The following is a 22,375-nucleotide window of genomic DNA, read 5'->3' as shown; positions in this document are numbered from 1 at the left end:
TTTATTTAATACATAACTTAACCAAGGCTCATTTTAGTCCTTCCGTCTTGAATTTGCTTGTCCTCAAGAAACTCCACCATTTCTTTAGCATCTGTCCTAGGTAGGTTCTTCCACTTTATTAGAAATTTGGTAATAGTCCTATTCCTCTCCTTTTTTTCATTGGTGTCCAAAATAATTTTGAGTATTAGAGTGATTTGACCTTCATTATCCAGGGGGGTAATTCTTCACATGGGGTTACTCTTTGTCCCAAAACCTTTTTGAGCCAAGAAACATGGAATACATTATGTATCTTACTATCTTGGGGAAGTTCAAGTTGATAGGCTACTTCACTAATTTTAATAATTTGTATGGTCCATAGAATCTTGGCTTTAGGTTTTTAGTACCATTTTTCTTGATTGAGATTTTTTTTGTATGGTTGCAATCATAAGAAAATGAAATCCCCAACTATATAGATCCTCTTGGTTTGTTTCTTATCTACATACATTTTTTGTTGATTCTATGCTTGATACAAGTTTTCTTTTAAGGTTTTGATGATGTCCATACTTTGTTTTACAAACTCTTGTGCACTTGGTACTAGACTTTGTTGTGTTACTAGGTTCCCAAAAGATGTAGCTTCATATCCATATAGTGCCTTAAATGGGCTCATCCATATTGACATATGGTGAGTAGTATTATAGCAGTATCCTCCTAAATGCAACCATTAGATCCAAGCATGTTGGTGTCCTATAACATAGTTCTTGAGATGTCCTTCTAGCCATTTATTTATAATTTATGTCTGTGCATCAGTTTGAGGATGATAACTTGTGTTGGACGTCAAGTTTGTTCTTACTAGATGAAAGAGTTGTTGCTAGAACTTGTTGAGAAACTAGTTGTCTCTGTCACTTATAATATTTTGAGGGAGCCCATGGAGTCAAAAAACTTCTTTCAAATATAATTCAACTACTTGTTGTGGCTTGTAATCTATTGATTTTGCAAAAACAATATTAGAATTTATACAATAATGAAATACATTTCACTATTCTACCCTCTATTTTATCCCAATCTTAAAGATGCCTCCATATGACTGTAATGTCCTTATTTTGATACTATTGTAATGTCCCCACTAGAAAGGGCAATAATACCTACAAAATCAATGTTAGCATTTATACAATAATAAAATATATATATTTCACTATTCTATCCTTTATCCCAACTTAACCTTAAAGACATCTCAACATCAAGATCAATAATGCTCTTGAGGATCCTTAGATCCCTAGTTACGTCATTTTCTTCTATGAAGTGCTCCCTTGAATGTCCTTCCTAGAAGAGACATTATCTATCTAGGGCCCTTGACAGATATGCATATATTAACATCCATAGAATATTGTAGCCTTATACTCATATTGAGATCACTCTCTTCCCAATGGGTATTGACCATATTGAGTTCACTCTCTTCCCTAAAACGGGACTCTCTTGATCTTAAACCATTAACCATTAAGTCATGTGTGTTATCCATTTTGAGTTACATATTTACATATACATATTTATATGCATAAATTATCCTCACATATCGTTTATTAATATAAATAAATTTATAATCATAATTAAATAAATATATTCTATAGACATACCTTTCATACCTTCCTCTTTTCTTGGTCCATGTGGATCTATCATTAGTCGACCCTTCAATGAATTAGTCCTTCTAGATTATCTCAACTCTATATTTACTTTAAAAATTTCTTCCTTTTCTAATAATAAGGAAAGGATAAATATACTTTTTTTGTTTCTTCTTTTCCAAAAGTCATAACCTTTCGTAATACAAATCCTTTGAAAAGTTACAACACTTCATGGTTAAAATCCTTTCAAAAAGTCACAACACTTCATAACTAAAATCCTTTGGAAAAGTTTCAATACGTTATAATCACAATGTTTTTGAATAGTCACAACTATTCATAATTATGACCCTTTCAAAGGTTCACATCCTTTCATAGAAAGTCACTTCCTTATTTTCTTCATATTACTTTCCTCTTCCATTTTTCCTTTTTGAACTCCTCCCTTCTCCTTTTTTTACCCTCTCCAAAATAAACTCTCCTCCCTTTTATATCTTAATTTTAAGGAGTCCTATCTATTTGCTAAATGTCTCTTGACTTTTCATTAGATTTAGTTAATTTATATTATTTATTTACTTACTTATTTGTGTTTATTATTAAATTCTATTTCAAAAGTTAACTTACTTTCTACAATATTGTGTCTTGTATCTAATTTAGTTTCTTTATTTATTCATTTTGATCATATTTGTTTCAATTATTTAAAATAACATACTAATTATTATTTCATTGATAATATAGAATAAATAATAATACTTTCTTATTTATATTTTAATATTAGTTTTAATATAAGTTTATTATCATTATTTGTTTACTAACATTGTATTATCTAATTATTATTAAAATTTTATCTTAAAACATGGATATGACAACATGCCTTTTGGCTCAAGATTTTTAAGAAAATTGGTATTCTCTACAAACACCTGCAAATTTGGATTAAAGTGAAAAAATAAATCTATTTTCTACATTATTGGCCTCCCTAGTTCTTGTGCCTAATATGATCTCCATGTTCTCTATTCATGTTTGCTACAATGTTGACATATCGATCACTATACTAGAATTGATTCACATGAAAGAGCATTGGTAGAAATACAACTAGATGTATCTATTTGATATGTCCACTTGTCAGTTGTTGTAGGAAAGTTCAACATGCAAGTGCACTGATAAAGATAAATTAAATGAAAATGAATGTAAACCTTGATAGTAATATCATCTTCAAATTTTTAACTTCATGTTTAGCTATAAAGATTTAATTATCTTGTTTTTATTATTATTTTGTCATATTTTTAATTATAAAAATTTGTTGAATTTTTTTCATGTATCTTCAATAATTTATTAATGTCACAATAGAGGATGCGAAATTAAAAGCATGCCTATAGAACTTGTAGATGTGGACTACCCAAAACAAACACAACATTGTTTTTGAATTCCTATTATTGTTGTTCAACTTATTACATATTTTTACAAGTAAAAATATAAATAATAAATGAATGATTTAGATTCTTTCAAAAGGAAATGTAATAAAAAAGATCCTAGGAATATATGAAAAGATCATATATTATAGTAAGACAAATCTTCATATTTGATTTTTTCCTATCTCTTAATATAAACCTTTTAGGATATATATCAAATCATGTATATAACTATAATAAATTTCAACATGTACTATAATATATATGATGTATAAATAGTAAATTATAATAACTATAATCAAATAATTCATTCTATTATATTAACAAATTTTAAATAATTAGTAATAGTTAATACTCTTTTATATAGAAATAAATTGAATTAGCGAGTCAAACAAAATTCTTCTCTTCAAGTGTCGATTTGAACATATTTAACTATTCAAAAAAATTTGCTTCACTCCACATAGTTTCTAAGAAAATTCTCTTAAAATTCAATATTTTTTTTTTACTATGTGTTTACCTCATCCACTTTGAACTGTTCAAAGCTTGATAGCTCCTCTCCATATGCTTTGCAAGAAATTCTCTAGGAGTCTACAAGAAACTTCCACTCTCTTTTGTTAATCACATTCGACTTTATTTATATACTCCTGATCAATCTTGCAATTTCGTATCTATTTAGATTTCTCTTTTGTGCCCTGCCTTAAATCATATTTATTGCTAAGCTATACAAACTTGTTTAGATTAAGAAATGGAGATTTTCATTGTAGACAACAACAAAAACACCTTTCTTGACTTGGTTTTTCATTGTACACAATAATGATCACCCATACATTTACATATTTGTCATTAGGACTCAATGTTTATTAAATATTCCATGTAGTTCTAATTCAAATTAGGACATTAATCCTAGAATATTAAATACTGAACAATAAATCTGATATTTTTTTCAAACAACTATTGAATATGCTACATTTGGAGTTAAGATTATAGTATACTTCATTACCATGATTTTGTAAACCATTTAACTATCTTTGTTTTTATTGAAAACATTATATTATAATCTTTCATTAGATACAAATTAATATAAATCCTCATTTATCTAAAAATAAAAGTTTGATAATTTCAAGTCTAGTTTAATAATTACCCTAAGACCTTCATTGCCGATAGCAAGTTTTTCTCCTATTTAAAGTTAAGAGAATATGTTCCATACTTTTTCAAATTTCAAAGAGATGGTAGATGAGCATAATTATACAGAACCCTCATTCTTACTTTGTACACTACCCTCCATCCTTTCATATGCCCACCTCCTACATTTTACTCCAAACCTTCATATAATCACATAGCTTCCTCATTAGTATGACCTAGTCAATCTTACCATATAGAGTTTTTATATACATAGGAATTGTGTTCACAGTTTCATTTTTGTACCATGTCTAGATTGGTACATTACAATGGCATCAAAGCTTGTGATCTTGGCAACATGGTGGGTATTTAGATTAAATCATGGCACCAGAGTGATGGGTTGGTTGATGCACTAAGAGCTAAGAAGAAGTCAACAAAAGCTACAAAATGGGCTAAGAAAACCCTCAACCTCTTGATTGGTGTAAGACCGTACATAGAGTGATATGAATTGAAAACACCCAATTTGGATGAGATACTAAAATAAATCAAGAAAATGGGTGATAGGTGAAAGGGAGAAGGACATATCTTTGAAGGATTATACAAAACCTCTAATGAAGTATTCATCATCTTAGCACAATAAGATCTTCAATAATTGTCTAAAGTAAGAGATTGATAATTGACTATAGGATGAAGTCATATAGACATAAGTGGATATGAAAAAGAAAAGGACTCTAATTACCCCTTTAGATATAGAATAATAAAGATCTCAGGACAATTAGAAGATTGAAGAATTCATGGATGATTTAAATAAGGTTGATGATGCAGAAATAGTTGAGGTCATGAAATGAGACAAAATAGTAGATGTAAAATAGGATGATAATCAAGCCAATGTTAAAGTGCAATATCAGAGTTCATTCAATTTTTGGAATGAGATCATGATTGTAAATTTGGAGTATATGGATAATGATCTAGAGTCACATAAATGCAATCATGAATCTAGAAGTGTAGGCATTACTGGCACTCTTTTGCATGGACAATTACTATCATTAGCTAATTTTGAAGTCTATCAACCTATAGCTATCATGAAGGATTACATAAATGAATTTCAAGACTGGTATATTTGGGATCTTGAAGACTACAGACATGATAATATTTATATCAAAGTGGTGTAGTTGAATTTTATTGACAATGCAACACAATGAAGGATGGGTATCATTTCACTCATTCTGCCTGTGTGATTGGTTTGGGACCTTGGAGATGATGTCATTTCATTCAATTACATATTACTTGAGGGAAATGAATCTTAGGGTGGAAAGGATTTATGATGTCCCCAATTTTAATGTAATAAATTAATCAACTAATTGGTCCATAATTAAATTAAATAATATAGGATTTTTCATTAATTAATATATATGGTGCCAAAATTAATAAAATAATAAAATTAATAATATTGTTAGTATGTACTTGTAAATACCTATATGCTTCTTGGAGGCCTTTATAAAGTGATGACAGAGCATTATTGTTCACTGTGGATTGGATTTCATTTGATTTTTCTTTGTATTTTAGGAGGCTGAAGGATAAGGAAGTTGTGCATGGTTTCAGAGTTGGAAGACCCTCCCTACTCTACTTGTTGTGGTAACGATGGTTCAATATCATCCTATTCTACAATTGGAGATATCAGTTGAATATCCCACCATGTACTAGATTAGTTAATAATTATCATTTGGTTGTTGCAATGTATCTGTTGAATCTTGTTTATTGCCTATGTAACTTTGTACTATTTGTTTAAAAAGAAGATTGTTTAAGTATAGGAACCTATCATGGGAAAAATGATTATTTTATCACTGACATCAAACCAACTACTTGCTAGTAAGATAGTTACTAACTTTGGTTCGAATGCTATCATTTGACTGATTGACATGAAGAGGATTTGAAAAGAAAGGATAACAAGAGTACCTAGAGAAAGGTTGAGTTATATGGTGTATAAAATGAGCACTCAAACCAAATAAGAATTTGATGATATAATGTATTATTTATCTACTTAAGGCTATAATGAAAGGATATTGAAGCTAAGACAAGAAGAAGAGTTTACAATAAGTATGTGTTTGCTAAGCCTGACCAATCAAGTAGTGTAAGTCAAGCATTTAGTTTAGGCTGAGAAAAATGATGGTTATGACCAAGCAAAGCAAAATTTAGTATGTGTCGAACATCAACAAAATTCAGTATGCGTCAAGCTTCACTAAATTATAGTATTGACAGAACAAGATTTAATTTATGCTCGGAAACCTTGTGTTGGTCGAGCATCAACAGTTAGTTATTGCCATGTGATAGAGTTTGAAAGAAGATTTGATGAATCTAAGCTAACATAAGTTGATTTCTTGAATTATATGAATCATCTTGATGATAAGCTTGATGAGATGGTTGTAAAAATTCAAGATGAACCATTTTTAGATGAATTTAATAAGGATTGAAAGAGAATTTTCTAGAGGGAACATAATGAAAAGAAGGGAGGATTTGATGAACTTAACTTAATCCTAAGATGGATGATTGTGATTAAGTGACAAAATATCAAAATTCTCTATTTTAGGAGATACAAGGCCATAAGAAACAATTTCTAAGGTCAAGTGTTGAGAGCCTAGAGGTGTTGCTTCATATGGTAGCTAAAGAAATGAACCTGTAGTTGACATACTAAGCATGAATTCTTAAGGAGGTAAAAGATTGAAGTGTGAACAAGAAATAAGAGATGAAGATGAATGAATGCTAAGTAGAATGGAGAGGTGAATCAGAGATCTAAAATTTTTAAGTGAGTTTTTTTTCTATTAGATCAAGTCCTACTGTTATACTCTAACAATTGTACCAGTCTAGATAAATGGGTAAAATTAAAAAGTTGTATCACCTTTTAGGCTGACTTATCAGAGTGACTTAGTTTGTCTATTTAATTTAATTTATTTTTCAAACATATGATCTAGATAAATCCATTCTAACTAAGTTATATACGGTCTCATACTATTCCAATTGGAAATGTCTATTAAATGAATGTTCTATACTGTTTTGTATCTAATTACTAAAGAAAAACAATTATTTTAGTAAACTAATACTTTAATAACCCTTAATAATTTTAATGATATTTTTTTGATAACATATAAATAGCATTTTATAAAGCTCAAAGTCAAGAATATTCTCATATAGAGTTTATAGTGTTTTAATTAGATATAGTACATTGTAATTAAAAACTTCTAAAAGTATGTATTTTAACACTCGAGAAGATGTCAATTTTGAGAAAGATTTTTTTTTTAAATTATATCAAAAAAAGTAAAAATCATATGACGTTCTAGAGGAGAGAGCCCTCTTCTAGAATGTGTAATTTTTCTTTTGGTTAGAATAGATTTGTTTTGAAAAAATGTGGTGGGAGATGAAAATAATCAATTTCAAGTAAGTTGAAATTTGATTCATTATAGATGATAAAATATTGGTCTAAAACTAATTTTTATTTTTGATTGTTCTAACTATATAAGTTATGTAAAACATAATCTAATATCAAAGAGAAATAAGTTTATTTCTGTATAGTTTTGTAGTAGGAACTAGACCACTAATTTTCATCATTTTTCAACAACTAAAAAATTGACATTAATAATTAGGAAAATATAGAAATTATTATTTGAAATACTTATTGAAAATTATAATCCTAAGCTTCATCTATTTATACACATTTCATTAGCTTACTTCATTTTCATATTCTAAATAATACTACAAGTTTTATGTCATTGAAGTTGAATTACAATCTTTTTGTTAGCCTTGTCACTTGTAAAAGGGTGATATAGTGTTGTTCCTTTACCCAAATCCTTTGGATTAAGGTTGACCTAACAATCATGAGTAAATCCTTTAACTGAGTCACATTCTAATGGAATGTTCTAAAGTCCTCTAATAAGGCGCACTTTTAATAGGGTGAAAGGTCACATTTAACAGATGCATTGTAACCTTTTATAGGGTTGGCTTCTCATAGAGATCACTTCAAAAGAGTGAAAATTGGTAGCATATTACTAGTCATTTTTCCCAAACTAGGTTTCCACATTAAATCTGTGTGTTAAATTATGTGACTGAATTTGTGATATTTCATGTTTACATTTCTGCAAAGTTTACTCAACCTAGGACATTAATATACAAAGATTTAAAGATATTGGATGATCCAATCAATGCATGCATATATTTTTTGAGTATTGAAAAGTTTTGTTTGTACATTTGGACCTTGGTTAACTAATTCAGCCCCCTCCCCTTATTTATTCTAAATTATTCCAACAATTGTTATTAGAGCTATTGGTGCTTGCCAAGAAATAGTTTGAAGTTACTTGAAGCTAAACATTAAGATGTATAGAAAGGAGGTACCCAAGATAAACAATGAAAACTTTCTTGCATGCCAAAGTTTGATGAAGCTGCATCTAGGTGGACTTGGAGATTTTGTATTATGAGCTATGACCATTGAATTTGTAGAAGTGACTGGACCCCTTACTACTCAACAACTGAAAGAAAAGAAAGAATACAATCAGATAATGTTAGAGATTGCATCTACCCTAAACTATCCAGAGTTTGATGACATCAAAGCATGTACAACTGGTAAACAAATGTGCAATTCTCTAAATAAAATCTATGAAGGAGATAAGAATTTGTTGAGAACCAGGGTAGAAATTCTAAGAGGAAAATTTGATAATATGAGAATGCAATAATTCAAAACTATAGTTTAGAATTTTGGAAGAGTCAAAGATGTTCTAAATGGAATCAGAGGATCAAATGGAAAGATTGAAGATAAAAATATGATCAACAAAGTATTAAGAACCCTACTGCCTTTCAATGATATTAGAGTCTCTTCTATACAAGAACTGAGATGTACTCCTAGTAATGATCTGACCCTTGAAGGACTGATTAGTAGACTCACTACTTTTGAACTTTCAAATTTTGATAATTTCAAATATGAGAATGTAGAGTCTTATTTCAAAGCTAAAATAGCACTCAAAGAACCTAAAGGTAAGAGAAAGAAAAAGGTCAAACATGTTGCTAGTGAAAGTGAAATAGATGATGAAGATCTAGGTGAACTTAAAGCACTACAAGCTAGGATATTTCATATAGGAAAAGGAAAATACAAAGGTAAGTTACCCATCATATGTTTTAATTGTTGGAAATATAGAAGGAGTAACTGAGAGGGGGGTGGGGGGTGAATCAGTTACCACTAAAAAAAATCCCAGATCCCTTAGATGTTAATAATAAAATTAAAACTAAGAGATTCGATTGCTGCTGTTATTCAATAAACACATACAAAATGTTGTAACTCAGTAGATGTAGAGTGTGATTTACTTTTAGATGATCTTAAACATTCACAGTGATTAATTTCTAAGCATAATAGAAATAACATGAACTCATGAGACACTAGGATTTAATATGGAAACCCAATATGGGAAAAACCACCAATGTAACTAGTTACTATTTTTCACTCTTCTGAAGTGAGCCCTATTAGAAGCCAATCTGGTTAAAGGTTAGAAAACACACTGTTAGGTGTGACCTTGTCACCTTGTTAGAGGATTTACAAGTGGTTGTTAAATCATCTCTGTTAAGAGATTTAGATCACTGCTACAATGGTTAGAGAGTAACAATGAAATGACCTGATTATGATGCAACTAAATTGTTGATTACAGATCTCTATTATGCTTCATACTTGATCCTTCTTGATCAAATAATACATTTCTTCTACACAAGGATACCTACTTATCATTGAAGTTCGCTCTCACTCTTTCCTTCTCAATTCAATCAACGCACTTGCACACAAATTAAAAATCTCAACTTGACCTTTCATTTATATCATCTTGATTGTCAAGTTGGCTCAATTAAAAATTAAAATAACCAATAATCATTACCACATTTGGCTAGAAAAAATACTTAAAATAAATAAGCTTCTTATGTCAAAACAACAAAATCCTTCATTGGTCAAACCTGCTCGGTAAACATTGGTTCTAAGATGATTTCCTATGTTAACCAATAGAAGCTTGGTTAACACTACACACTTACAAAAAATATCTTTGGCAACTAAGTGAAATCGATTAACAATGACTTTGTCCAACTTTCCTTTGCTAACCATGCGAACTCGGTTAACATTGTTTTCTGCTTGAATTCCGTTGACGCCTGAGTGAGCTCGATAGACAGTGTCTTCGTAGAGTAATCTTCAGAAATGCTCGATAGACAAGGAAAACTATCTTCTTGACCAAGTGAGCTTGGTAAGCACTAACTGACAACTAATATGACATTTTTGTAACATAAAAAGAAACACACAATTAGAAAATTGTATCCAACAATCTCCCTCTTTGGCATTGATGGCAACACAACATGTCATAGCACAATAAAATTTGAGAACAAGACTTTCTCTAATAGAAAGTTTCTCCCTCTTATATTTTCACCAAAATCTTCTTCTCTTTCATGTAGTAATCTCCCTTTGTGAAGGAATTACATAACTTCTAAGATAGTGTATTTCTCCCTCAAAAGATATAAACAAATTTTAGAAAGATATGATAGTAATCTTCTCCCTCTTTGAAAACACATGCCAAAGACAACACATACCAAATTAGTATCAATGTACCTTGAGTACTGATTCATATGCAATATTCCCTTTGACTATGTTGCATCAACTGATTGATCTTCAACTTGGTTCCTATTGATACATCACTAAAACTTTATTTAGTGAGCTTCAAATAGGGCAATGACCTCTAACTTACCTCTTAGATATAGGAATGCATCCTTAGGTAATGGCTTGGTGAATATGTCTGCAATCTATTCTTTTGCGTGAACATATTCTAATCTAATTTCTTTGTCCTGCACCAGTTCTCTAAAAAAATGATATTTTATGGCAATGTGCTTAGTTTTGGAATGCATCACTAGGTTCTTTGATATGTTAATTATGCTAGTGTTATCACAATACATGACAATTGGTTCTTTGATCTCAACTGTCATGCCTTCCAACAACTATTTAAACCAAACAATGTTAGAACAATTTACTATTGCTGCAACATGTTCTACTTTTGTTGTAGATTGGGATGTGTAGTTTTCTTTCTTGCTTGTCCAAGATACCAATCTTTTACCAAGAAAGAATGCTCCACCACTTGTACTTTCTTTGTCATCAAGATTTTGTGTCCAATTAGCATTAGTGAATACCTTTAGGTCTAAGTTTCCTCCAAGTTTTTACCATAGACCATAATCTTGAATACCTTTCAGATATCTCAAAATTCTTTTGATTTCCATCATATGATTTTCTCTAAGTTTAGCTAAGAATCTTGCCACTATCCCAACTGCTAAAGCAATATCAAGCCTTGTATGAACTACATACTATAATTTTCCAATCATTGATCTATATAAGGTTTGATCTACCTCTGCTAAATCATCAACTTTGGTAAGCTTTAGCCTAGTACACATGGGGGTTCCAACTAGTTTAGAATCTTCCATTCCAAATTTCTTGAGTATCTCTTGGATATACTTAGATTGAGTAATGTAGATACCATTCTTCCTTTTTTGTAATTGTAGTCCAACAAAATTTTTTATTTCACCAAACATGAACATTTTGAACTCTTTGTTCATTTGTTCTAAAAATTCTTTCCATGGATCATCATTCCCTGTCAATAGAGTGTCATCCACAAATATTTCTGCCAATATAATCTTGTTATCTAGTCCTTCTTTGATATACAAACTACTTTTATCATTAGTTCTCTAAAAACCAATCTATATAATATAGTTGTGTAACCTTTCATACCATGCTTTAGGAGCTTGTTTCAGACCATACAGTGCCTTATGTAATTTGTATACTATGTCCCTTTTGTTTAGATCAATAAAACCTTCTGGTTGTTAATGTAGACTTCTTCATCAAGTATACCATTAAGAAATGTAGATTTAACATCCATCTGATATACTTTAAATCCTTTTGAGCATCATATGCAAGAAGATTCCTAACAACTTCTAATCTTGCAATAGGAGCAAAAGTCTCACCATAAGCAATTCCTTCTTCTTGAGAGTAGCCTTTGTGCAACAATCTTGTTTTTTTTCTTGATACTTGTCCATCTTCATTTAGCTTATTTCTAAATACCCATTTTGTTCCAATCACATTTTTGTCTTTAGGCCTAGGAACAAGGGTCCAAGTTTTGTTCTTCTCTATTTGTTCTATTTCTTCATGCATAGCCTCAATCCAACGTTCATTTTCCAAAGCATCTTTAACACTTCTAGGTTCAAAATCAGCAAGTAAACATGTACCTCTTAGCTTACTTCTTGTCATAGTAACTTCTAATTTATCTCCAATAATTTGGTAAGGTGCATGATGCCTTCTAACATACTTGGCCAATACAAATTATTTTCCTTTTGAATGGATTGTGTTGTCATCATTTTAAATTTTGAGTTTTGGCTCAGGTTGATCAGATTCAGTAGGCATTGGCTCGATAGCTTTAAAATGTGACTCGGGTCCTTGTGACTCAGTTTGAACTTCTTGCAACTTAGTAACCGAGGAAGACTCAAGAGGTGAAGTTTCCTTATTGATAGATGTTTATGGAAATGTATTAGGTTCAAAGTAAAAAAATCTTCTATAACCTCCTAGTTCCTTTTTGCTTTCTTCTTTAGTTCTATATGCAAACTCATCAATTCTCACATGTGCACTTTCTATGATTTTATGAGTAGACAAATTCAAACATCTATATGCCTTACTTCTATAAGAATTCCCTAAGAATATACCTTCATCACCTTTCACATCAAATTTTTCTTTTCTAGACTCTTTCAGGATATAACATTTACTTCCAAATACTTTCAAGTAACTTACATTAGGTTTGTAGCCATACCATAATTCATAGGGAGTTTTATATGAGTCCTTCTTCAACTATACTTAGTTCAAAGTATGGTTTATACTGCTGATGGCTTTCTTCCAATATTTGATAACAACATTCTTTTCATATTAGACTTCTTGCACAATCCATGATAGTTTTGTTTCCTCTTTTAGCTATTCCATTCTACTTGGGAGTACTAGGGGCTGGTACCTATCTTTTGATTCCTCTTTCAATGCAAAAGTTATTGAATTCATTCAAGATGAATTCACCAACTCTATCGGATCTTAAGCATTTCAATCTTTTCCCTATTTCCTTCTCTATTCTTGCTAGGTACTATTTGAATTTCTCAAATGCTTTTGACTTTTCTGTAAGATACATAAGAGTCTTCATTCTAGAATAGTCATCAACAAAAAGAATAAAGAATTTTTCTCCACTATAGCTTTCTATTCCAATGGGTCTACATAGGTTAATATGTACAATTTCCAAGACATCTTCAAACTAATAATTTTTTCTTTTAAAACTAGTCTTTCCCATTTTTCCAATATGATGATTCTTGCATAAACCAACATCTAGTTTCTTCAAACTAGAAATACCTCTTACTTTTTTGAATTTTCTTATTTTGACCATATTATCAAAGTTTACATGACATAATCTTCTGTGACGTAACCAACTTTCTTCCATTTGAGCAATAAAACATGAGCAATCACCAAGATCAAGCTAAAATAGGTTACCTCTTTTTTGATAGCCTAATCCAATTAGATTACCTTTGTCATCCAACAGTCTTGTTCTACCATGCATGAATTCCACTTTGAATCCATTGCAATAGGGTTCATTGTTTCCAAACCTTACACTACCACCATCATAGTCCTCAAAATGTTCAAACTTTGTTTTGCCTCCAGTCATATGATGTGAAAATCCACTGTCTATGATCCATGTGTCATTTTTACTAACATGAGGGTTAAATGCCATCTTATCTTCTTTATCATCAGATTCATCTTTTATAGCAATGTATACTATTTCATCTTCACTATTATCATAATCTTTAGCCATAAAACAAGTCTTCTTACCTTTGTCCTTGAATGATTTGTGATTTTTTAAATCCTTCTTGCCATTGAACTTGTGACTTTTCTTCTCCTCCTTGATTTCTTTGTTTGGGCACCTGGCATCAATATGACCAATTTCTTCACATGAAAAATAGATTAGGGGAACTTTACCTTTGTATTTTTATTGAATTCTAGAATATTTCATTGCAAGTAAAGCTTCAACAACTTCAAGATCACTATCAAATCTTTCCTCTGATTCTTCTTCACTTTCTAACTGAATGTCCTTTATTTTCTTTCCTTTCTCTTTAAGTGAAAGTTTGGCTTCAAATCCAAATTCAATATTCTTGGAAGTTGGAACATAATTGTCAAAGTTGTCTAGCTCAAAAGGTGTCAATCTTGCTACTAAGGTATCCAAACTTATCTTGTGATTTGGCTCACATCTCTTTTCTTGAATAGTAGATATTAAATAGGAAGCAATTTTATAAGAACTTTACTTACAATAGTTTTATCCTTGATTTATCCTCCAGACGCTCAAATTTCACTGACACTGGCTTTGATTCTTTCTACATATTTTGCAACATTTTCATCTTCTCTCATTCTCATTTGATCAAACTATCCTCTAATGCTTTCATCTTTGTCTCTCCTCACATTGTCATCACCACCATAGATGTCCTTTAGCTTGTTCCACATACCAAAAGTAGTTTTGTAGTCCTTGATATCATCAAATTTATCATAGCTAAGAGCAAATGCAATATCAATCATCATGGTGTTATGGTTCTTTTTCTTAGCAATATCTCCAATAGATAATGTACCAATAGGGGTTGTGTATTCTTCATCAAGGTATTTCAAGCCTAAATCACTAATGGAGGCTAGGTGAAGTCTCATGAGTCACTACCATGCTGAAAAGTTGTCTCTATTTAGCTTTGGTATTTCTCTCTTCTAAGACATCTTGATCTTTAGCTTAGGTCCTTGAAACCTTTCCTGCAAGCACCAAAAGCTCTGATACCAATTGCTGGAAATATAAAAGGAGTAATTGAGAGGAGGGGGGGAGGGGTGAATTAGTTACCACTAAAATAAATTTGAAATCCCTTAGATGTCAATAATGAAATTTAAACTAAGAAATCTTATTGTTGTTGTTATTCGGTAAACACACAAAAAATGTTGTAACTTATTAAATGTAGACTGTGATTTACTTTTAGCTAATCTTAAACATTCACAATGATTAATTTGCAGGCATAATAGTAATAACATGAACACATAAGACACCATGATTTAACATGGAAACCCAATATGGAAAAAGCCACCAATGTAACTAGTTACTATTTTCACTCTTCCTGTTAGGAGCCAACCTGGTTAAAGGTTACAAAACACACTATTAGGTGTGACCTTGTTAGAGGACTTAATCACCCTATAAGGAGTGGACTTGCAAGAAGTATTACAAAAATTCAATGGAACTATCACCTTGTTAGAGGATTTACAACTAGCTGTTAAACCAACTCTTATAAGAGATTTAGATCACTACTACAATGGTTAGAGAGTTATAATGAAATGACTTACTTGTGATGCAACTAAATTGCTGATTACAAATCTCTATACTACTTCATACTTGATCCTTCTTGATTAAATAATACTTTTCTGCTCCACAAGGATACTTGGTTATCCTTCAAGTTTGCTCTCACTCTTTCCTTCTCAATTCAATCAACACACTTTCACACACATTAAAAATCTCAATTTGATCTTTCATTTATATCATCCAGATTGTCAAGTTGGCTCAATTAAAAATTACAATAACCAATAATCATTACCATAGTCAGATAGAAACAATACTTAAAATAAATAAGCTTCTTATGCCAAAATGACAAAATCATTCATTGGCCAACCTTGTTTGGTAAACACTAGTTTTGAAAAGATTTCCTATGTTGACCAACAAAAGCTTGTTTAATATTGCAAACTTAAAAAATATATCTTTGGCAACTGAGTGAACTTGGTTAACATTGTTTCCTATCTAAATTCCTTTTAAACCTGAGTGAGCTTGGTAGACATTGTCTTCACAAAGTAATCTTCAAGAATGCTCGGTAGACAAGGAAAACTATCTTGCTGACCAAGTGAGCTTGGTAAGCACTGACTGACAACTGATATGAAATTTGTGTAACATCAAAGACAACACACAATTAGACAATTGTATCCAACATTAATTGTAATGAAGTTGGCCATATTGCAGCAAGATGTTTGGAGAAGACAAACAACATAAATGGAGATAAATATAGAAGTAGAAGAGATGAGAGTAACAAAGACTACAAAGACAAGTGAAAGAAAGCTTGCTGCATTACTAAATAAGAATCTAATGATGAATCAGATGATCATGATGAAGAAGTTGTCTATGTTGCTATGAAAGATGATTTTGATGAAGATGAGGAAACTACATTAGTATCTTATCTGACCAATAGTAACAAATGGATCATTGACATTGGATGTTCTCGTCACATGACTAAGTAAGATCAAAACCCTTGAGCATTATAATGGAAATAGTGTTATATTTGGCCCTATCTAGTGAAAGGTAAATGACCAATATGATTGATAAATAAGATCATGTGTGACAACACTTACTATGTGGAAGTGCTTAACTATAATCTATTGAGTGGGTCACAATTGAATAGTTCGGGATGGAAAGTTGAATTTGAACACAAGAAGGCTAATATCTATGATACTAATGGGGAACTTATTGGAAGTGGAGATTAGACAAGAGGTAATCTATTTTATCTTGACATGACTAAAGAAACTTGTTTTGTTGTACAATTTGATGATGTGTGGCTATGGCACAAAAGGTTATGTCATGTAAATCTTGACAAAATGGTTAGTATCAGTAAGATGAAAAATGTTAAATGTTTTCCTAAAATTTTTTTTTTTGATAATGTGATTTGCAAACAATGTTAGTTAGAAAAAATAAAAAAGTCTAGTTTTAATAGTAAGACTCGTAGTTCAAATGAAATTTAGGAATTAGTTCATATTGATCTATGTGGACCAATTGATGTGCATAGCTACAAAGATGACAATTATTTCATTCTAATTGTTGATGATTACTCTAGAATGATGACAATGATGTTTTTGAGAGAAAATTTTGATGATTTTAAATTTTTTATGCGGTATTTGGCAAGATTTAAAAAGGAAATTCGTAAAATTTTGAAATATCTAATATCTGACAGAGGTGGAGAGTTTACATCAACTAAATTCAACAATTTCAATAATGACAAAGGAATCAAAAGACAAACTTCTGCACTGAGGACCCCTCCACAGAATGGGATAGTTGAAAGGAGAAACAAATTTTTGATGGACCATGTAAGAACACTAATGATGGAGAATAATGTTTCTTTGAATTACTAGAGAGAAGTTGTCAGTACAACTATCTATACCTTGAACCGAGTTCAAGTCAAGAAAGGTAAAAATATCATACCTTTTGAATTATGGTATGTATACTCACCTAATGTCAAATATTTTAAAGTATTTGGAAGAGAGTGTTACATTATAAAGGAAAACGAAAAAGGTAAACTTCGTGCTAAAAGTGATGAAGGTATATTCCTAGGATATTCCACAAGAAGTAAAGCTTGTAAGTGTCTGATTACTAACACTAACAATGTTGCAAAAAGTGCAAATGTAAAAAATGATGAATATAAATAAATGCATAAAGATGAAGAAAAGATGGAACCTAAAAATTACAAAACCATTATGTACTACTATGAAGGAATATCTACTAATACTAATAATTCTGAAAATAAAGCTCATAATCAACAAGATTTAGTGACTATCGAGTCACATACAATGGATGTCAAGTTACAACTAGAAGCAAAGATACATTTTGATGCCAAGATTAGTTTATAGGAAAGGAATGCCTACTAAAAAAATCATCGGAGGAAAATATTGTAGACTAATGACAAGGAATAGATTAAGAAATGATATGTGTTTGTTAAGAATACATGAACCTAAAACAATGAAGGATGCACTAGAAAATGAAGACTGGATTCAACCCATAAATGAAGAGTTTGATCAAATTGAGAAGATCAAAACTTGGAAACTAGTATCAACACTAGAGGACATGAATGTTATTAGAACAAAGTGGGTATACAGAAACAATTTGTAAGGAAACTCAGGTGCGGAAATAGCTTCCTACACTAATCTCATAAGGAAAGTATGATGCAAATCCTATTAAAATCTTCTACACTTACAGATTCAATATCATGTAAACAACAATATTGCAGCCAACCATGCATACAAAAAATAGAGAGAGAAAGGAACACATAACACAAGGATTTTCTGGTGGGGAAAAACCTTTCGGTAAAACAACCCCACCCCTTCAGAACCTACACAATGTATTATCTTCAACACGAGGTTACAATACACTTGTAATGCAAGTTCAACATCAACAATCGAAGACTCCAGTAGCTTCTCGCAGTACCAACAATACACCCTTTTTGCATCACTTCTCTTCATAACCCTAAAAATGCTTATAACATGCGCTTCACTTTAGGCTACTCCCAAAGGTAAACCATGTTAGGGTTTTACCATTCTCTGAGAAAATAGGAACCCCAAAAAATTTTACTATTGGGGTAGAGTGTACAATACTTAAATATCTTAGTTGCCACATGTCTTCACCTGTCATTGAATCTTCCTAACATAGCTCTTATGTGTCGTAGGAATCTGTCATAACCATTTTAGTCATGATCTCCTTACACAGAATTCAAGATGTCGACGCATCAACATTATTTGCAAGAAATACATTTTACAAAACAAATAATAAGAATAGGAATTATACAAGGTTGAGACACCTTATTCCTAACATTCTCCCACTTGTCGAACACCTTGTAAGAGCAACAGGAACATAACAGAAACTAACCGCTATAGGCCGAAAGGCCCATAGACTCCGAACACCATCTAAACTTCTTAGTGCCCACCGGTTTCGTTAATGCATCTGCAACATTCTTCACAGTATCTACCTTTTCCAAATTTACCTTTCCATCTTCCACCATATCTCTTACAAAGTGATACTGCACATCAATGTGCTTTGTTCTGGCATGAAAAGTTGGATTCTTCGCAAGGAAAATAGCACTCTAACTGTTACACCAAATAGTAATCTATTCTGCATCAACACCAACATTAGAACACAATCTCTTAAAACAAATGGCTTCCTTACAAGCATGAGTAGTGGCCATGTACTTAGCCTTTGTAGTGGACAAAGCAACCACAGGTTGTTGCTTGTTCATCCAACTGATGGCACCACCAAACATAGTGAACACATAAGCACTGGTGGATCTCTTGTGGTCTATATCACCTGCCGAATCTAAATCCACAAACTCATGAATACAAACTAAATGCAAAGATCCAAAAGAGTTACCATGATAACATATGGAGTAATCTGATGTACCCCTCAAATATCTGAATACTCGCTTAACTGCATCCCAATGTATCCGTCTAGGATTAGCCATAAATCGACTTAGGACTCCCACTACTTGGGCAATGTCTGGTCTAGTACAGACCATAGCATACATAAGATTGCCAACTGCACTAGCATAAGGCACTCTACTCATGTCCTCCACCTCACTAGGAGATTTTGGACAATCATCTACAAATAACTTTGTTCCCACAGGAATAGGAACACATAGTGGTCTACAATCTGCCATGCTAAACTTGTCCAACATGGACTTCACATACTTACTCTGACTCAACCAAAGTTTTCTGTTAGATCTATCTCTACTGATTTCCATACCCAAAATGTACCTAGCTGCCCCAAAATCTTTCATCTCAAACTGTGCCGACAATTGAGATTTAAAATCAGCAATCATACCCTTACCCTTCCCAAACAACAACATATCATCAACATATAATGCAACAATAAGAAGGCGATCATTTTCAATTCTAAAATAAACACAATGATCTAATTTCAATCTTACAAATCCAATTGACAACACAAAGGCATCAAACTTAAGGTACCACATCCTAGGAGATTGCTTCAAACCATATAGAGATTTCTTTAATCTGCAAACTAAGGATTCTTTACCTTTAACAATGTAGTGCTCAGGCTGTGACATATAAAACTCTTCCTCCAAATCACCATGAAGGAAAGCTATCTTCACATCCATCTATTCTATCTCTAAATCATATGATGCAGCAAGAGATAACAGAAATCTAATGGATGTCAACTTTGCAACAGGAGAGAATATTTCACCATAATCTATTCCCTCTACCTGTGAATACCCCTTTGCAACCAATCTAGCTTTGTACCTTTCAACACTGCCATCTACACAGAATTTCTTCTTGAACACCCATTTACAGCCAATAGATTTTCTCCCTTTAGGAAAAGGTACAAGGTCCCATGTTTTGTTTTTATCTAATGAAGCCATCTCATCATCCATAGCCTCAATCCAAGAACCTGCATCTTCCATGCCCAAAGCCTCTTTCACAGATCTAGGCTCATCAATGTTAGTAATCAAAGAAAAAGCACAACTGGAATCTAACATAGAATAACCAAACCTTTCTGGTTTCTTTCTTTCTCTCGTGGATCTCCTCAAGGGCTGAGGTTGAGGTTGTTCTTCCTCTTCTTTTGAACTATCAGAGTTGCAAGAGCTCTGCTCATCATTAGACCCAACATGGTCTCTCTGTTCAGTCTTCTCAGGAGTAGGAGGCAGCTGAACAACATCTTTTTCCTTTTCTTTTTCATCTGGTTGTAGCACAATAGGAGAAGATGTTAGCTCTCTAAAAATAACATTTCTACTATACAACACCTTACTAGTCACAGGATCCCAAAGCTTGTATCCTTTCACACTGGCACTGTACCCAATGAAAATACATTTAACAGCTTTGTTTTCTAACTTAGATCTTTTATCCATTGGAACATGTGCATAAGCTTCACAACCAAAAACACGAAGATGTCTAACTGAAGGCTTCTTACCAGACCACACCTCCATGGGTGTCTTACCAACAAGAGCTGATATAGGAGATCTGTTATCCAGATAGCAAGTAGTGGCCATAGCTTCGGCCCAAAACCTTTGTTCTAAACTAGCTCCACTAAGCATACTCCTAGCCTTCTCCATTAGTGTCCTGTTCATTCTCTCTACAACTCCATTTTGCTATTGGGTATACGGAGTTTTCTTATGCCTCTCGATACCTTGTTCTTTATAGAACTGTTCAAACTCTACTGAGCAAAACTCACCACCATTTTTAGTTCTCACACACTTAATCTTCTTACTAGTCTAATTCTCTATAAGGGCTTTAAATTCCTTGAATCAACTAAAGACTTGTGTCTTACTTTTAAGGAAATAAATCCATGTCCTTCTACTGTAATCATCTATGAAAGATACAAAAAATACAGACTTGGAGATTGAAGGAACTTTTACAGGACCAAATACATCAGAATGAATAAGATCCAAAACATCAGAAGATTTGTGAGAACTAGAGTAAAATTGAACACGATTTTGTTTACCATATACACAGTGTTCACAGAAGTCAAACTCGAGATTGCAATCATTTAACCCCTCAATGAGATTTTTATTTTTCAGGGTTCTGAGACCCTTCTCACCAATGTGACCAAATCTCAAATGCCACAACATTGTCTTTTCTGCAGGAAGCTTTCTTTCCAAATTGTTTGCACCCTTAGGTACACTTGTTGCACTACCATCATAACCACTAACCACAGTCTTCTTTACTGCTCATTCAGATGGTGGGGATGAAGTGATAGCTACTCTCTTCTTTGAAACAGAAGAACTATTACATTGAGAAATGTGTGCATCAAGCTAAAACAAAGTACCTCTCCTAGTACCCTTAGCAAGCACCATAGCTCCTCTCATCATCTTACATCCATCTTTAGAAAAAACAACTTGCACTCCTACATCATTCAATATACTTATAGATAATAGGTTTTGTGCCAAACTTGGAATGTGCATAACTCCATTGATTCCCTTTACTCATCCATCAGGAAATTTGATAGTGACCCTTCCACGTCCAACTATCTTTAGGTGAGAATCATCACCCAAGTACACCTTTCCACCATCAAACTCTTCATGTTTTGAGAACCAGTTTTGATGAGAGGTCATGTGAAAAGATGCACCCGAGTCAACCAACCACAAATCATCAGATGCATGGGCTTCCAAAGCTACGATGAATGCATCATCATCTTCTTGAGATTTTTCAGAACCAAAATCTGAGGCTTTCTTCTTCTTCTTAGGTTCTTTATAGTCTTTACGGAAGTGCCCAGTCTTATCACAGTTCCAACTTTTTGCCTTGGACTTATTGGAAGTCTTTGACTTCCCACGGTATTTGGATCTACCCTTATTGTTAGACTTATTGTCATTTTTCTTTCCTCTTTCCATGTATCTCCCATGAACAACAAG

General features: G+C 32.2%; 1 pseudogene; it reads left to right on the top strand.

Annotated features, from left to right (window-relative positions):
- Positions 1 to 22,375, top strand: part of LOC149558084 (disease resistance protein Roq1-like) — a 203,141-nt pseudogene that overhangs the window by 22,115 nt on the left and 158,651 nt on the right.

Source organism: Cupressus sempervirens, chromosome 5 (assembly GCF_028749045.1).
Source record: "Cupressus sempervirens isolate cs-2001-9-10 chromosome 5, ASM2874904v1, whole genome shotgun sequence".
NCBI classification, from domain to species: domain Eukaryota; kingdom Viridiplantae; phylum Streptophyta; class Pinopsida; order Cupressales; family Cupressaceae; genus Cupressus; species Cupressus sempervirens.
This window is presented reverse-complemented; position numbering and strand designations above follow the sequence as displayed.